Raw genomic sequence first — 3246 nt, 5'->3', positions numbered from 1 at the left:
ATGAGGACAGAGTTTTGTCGGTGTGTAGTGAGGAGAATGGGGACCCCTCAGCAGTTGGAGAATGGGGTAGGAGGAAGGGACAGAGAGGGCGAGGAGGGAGTTTGAGTGGATGGAGGCTTGATAGTTGACAAAGAGACAGTGGGGAAATAAAGGGGATGGCACTGGATTCAGATCGGCAGCACTGTCACAGACGACACAGGATTGAGGGGAGTGTGGGTGGAAAGGAGAGAGAGAGAAATATCTGGGAAATGGAGAGATTAGAGTGAACGGTGAGGGAATCGAGTGGTGTAGAGAGGCGTACGAAAGTGGGGGAGAGGTGAAAAAGGAGGGTAGAGGGAGCAGAAGAATGCGGCCGGAGGAAGTACGAGGTAATAATAAGATAGGTAGAGGGAGCAGAAAGAGCGGGACGGGGAAATGGAGGGAAAGAAGGGGATGGACGGGGAGAGAGGTTTGTCGTGTGTGCTGGGGAGAATATAGTTGCGTTAAAAGGAGGAATTGGCGTAGGAGGGAGGGGCGGAGAGTGTGGGCGGGGAATCTGAAAGGATCGGGGAGTGTGAGTGAAGGAGAAACTGGAATTAGTCATTTGATTCACGTCGCCTCCACTGGCTGTTGACAGAGACCCTGGATCTTTTCAGGAATATCCGGCAACAACGACTTCTCGCAGATGAAATGCTGATCAAGATCGCAAGGATAATTCCTACTGACTGCAGTCGGATCACACTGCCAGCAGTAGGGCGTCCCCGAAATCTCCTTATACAGGAGACGGAAGCTCGCATTCCTATACAAGAGGGTTAAACAATTTTAACAGAGACAAAACAGCTCCAGCAGAGAACTCGAGCCGAGACCGTCCACAAGCTAATCCCAGGAAATCGCTCTCTCCCAACAGTCTCTGTCAGTCCCCAAACTCCTCCCACTCAAAGGCTCTCCCTCACCGCCCAGTGCCGGTACCCAGACTGATACCACGGTCCCAATGTCTCCCCACTATCCTGGGTCAGTTCCCAACTAATTGCACTGACCCAATGTCTCCCCACAGCCCCGGATCCCCCAAACTAATCACACCGAACCGCTTCCTCAACACAGTCCTCTGTCAGTCCCCATACGAATCGAACATGCCAACTCTCTCCCCTCTGATCTGTTTCAGTCCCCGCACAACCCCCACTGTCCCACCGTCTAATTCCGCTGCCCAGCTCTGTTCCCTCAGATCTATGTCAATCAGCAAACGAATCACACTGTTCCTCCCTCTCCTCACAGCCCGGAGACTAGCTCTGAACTAATCACTTTACCTCACTGTGTGCCCATCGCCCTGTACTGATCTCCAAACTAATCCAGTTGTCCTACTCTCGCCCCTCAGATCTAACTCATTCACTAAACTAATTCCGCTGTTGCTTCCTCGCCTCACAGTCAGGCGACTATCTCCAAAATGATCCCACTGCAGCGCGCTCTCCTGACTGACATGAGTCAGTACCAAAATAATCGCCGTGTACTGATCTCTCCCTACTGCCCCATGCCAGTTTCCGAAATATTCACACTGCCCTGTCCTTCCCCGGCAGACATGTGTCGGCCCCAAGATGCTCCTTTTGTACCACCCTATCCCCTACCCACTTACAAACAATTCCCAATACCCCTCACTTTTCCACAAAACTACTTCAGACCGTAAACGAATTCTATTTTCTCCCATCAGGTCTATCACAATACCCAACTCTCACCCGACAGATCCGTCAAACTCTCACCTGTTTTCGCATTTTCCAATCCAGTATATGCGGGTTTGGTTCACAAGATTGCGGGATACAAAGTTCTGGGAAATTTAAATTTACTGTATCAATGCCAAGAATCGAAAACTATGATACGGAGATTCTCTCAGTTGATAACAACAGGAATCTCGTCCGGGACTCTGTGAAGGTAGCTTCAGTGTGTGTGTGACCCTAGGTGTGTGTGATTGGACGCTGTAGAGGGAGGTTCGCTCAGTGTCTGACCCCGGGAGAGGGTCTGATGTGACGGTGTGGAGGGAGCTTCACTCTATGCCTGACCCATGGAGTGTGTGGTGGGACTGTGTGGAGTGAGTCTCACTCTGTTTCTGTCCCCGGGAGTGTGTGATGGGACGGTGTGGAGGGAGAGTCACTCTGTGTCAGACCCCAGGAGTGTGTGATGGGACAGTGTGGAGGTAGCTTCACTCTGTGTCTGACCCCGGGAGTGTGAGATGGGAGTGTGTTGTGCGTTTTAACTCTGTGTCTTAGCCCGCGGGTGTGTGTTGATTCATGTGTTACTGTCGTACCTGCTCGTGCTGTGCAACATACCGCTTCATCCTTTGAATTGATTTCGAGCAGCCTTGAATCACGGTTTGAACATTCTTGAATCGCTTTGTATAAAGTTGTTACAAACGTGGAAACGTAATAACACCAGTTTTTATTTGTGACCCAATTCTCGGAACAGGTTTGCTCTGGAAATCAGGAACAAGGAACAGTGAGACACAGAGTGAGACCCGGGGTGACGCAGAGAGTGAATTTCACGCCATGCGGTCCCATCACGTTCACCTGAGGTCAGGCACAAAGAGAATTTCCCCGCCTTCAACATCGTTCCATGGCGCATTAACAGTAGCAGGCACAATGAATATCCCTCCACACCATCCATCACACACTCCCGGATGAAAATACCTGAGCACACACGTCAGATAGAGGCAGATATACAACATAGATTAGTACAGCACAGAACAGGCCCTTCGGCCCACCATGTTGTACCGACTCTTAAACCCTGCCTGGAATATATCCCCAAACTTAAATTCCTCTATAGACCTATCTAGTAATATCTTAAATTTCACGAATGTTTGTGCCTGCAACACTCACTCAGGCAGTACATTCCACGCACCAACCACTCTCTTAGTAAAAAACCTTCTTCTAATATCCTCCTTGAACTTCCCTCCCCGTTCCATAAAGCCATGTCCTCTTGTACTGAGCAGTCGGCCCTGGGGAAGAGGCGCTAGTTGACCACGCTATTTATTCTTCTTAATATCTTGTATACCTCTATCATGTCTCCTCTCATCCTCCTTCTTTCGCAAACAGTAAAGCCCTAGCTGCCGTAATCTCTGATCATAATCCATACTCTCTAAACCAGGCAGCATCCTGGTAAATCTCCTCTTTAGCCTTTGCACTGCTTCCACATCATTCCTATAGTGAGGAGACCAGACTGGACACAGTATTCCAAGTGTGGCCTCACCATGGTTTTATAAAGTTGCATCATTCCCTCGCGACT

At 49.8% G+C, this 3246-nt stretch overlaps 1 long non-coding RNA gene across 1 annotated transcript; it reads right to left on the bottom strand.

Moving 5' to 3' along the window:
* Window positions 1-414: 414 nt before the first annotated feature.
* Window positions 415-2548, bottom strand: LOC132387066 (uncharacterized). Its single transcript, XR_009509758.1, has 3 exons — window positions 2295-2548; window positions 1731-1795; window positions 415-778 (listed from the first exon to the last, which is right to left on the bottom strand). It is a non-coding gene; the product is annotated as an uncharacterized LOC132387066 (long non-coding RNA).
* Window positions 2549-3246: the final 698 nt, after the last annotated feature.

This window comes from Hypanus sabinus, unplaced genomic scaffold (genome assembly GCF_030144855.1).
Source record: "Hypanus sabinus isolate sHypSab1 unplaced genomic scaffold, sHypSab1.hap1 scaffold_1499, whole genome shotgun sequence".
Classification (NCBI taxonomy): Eukaryota; Metazoa; Chordata; class Chondrichthyes; order Myliobatiformes; family Dasyatidae; genus Hypanus; species Hypanus sabinus.
Note: the sequence above shows the minus strand (reverse complement) of the source record. Positions and strands in the feature narration are given on the sequence as shown.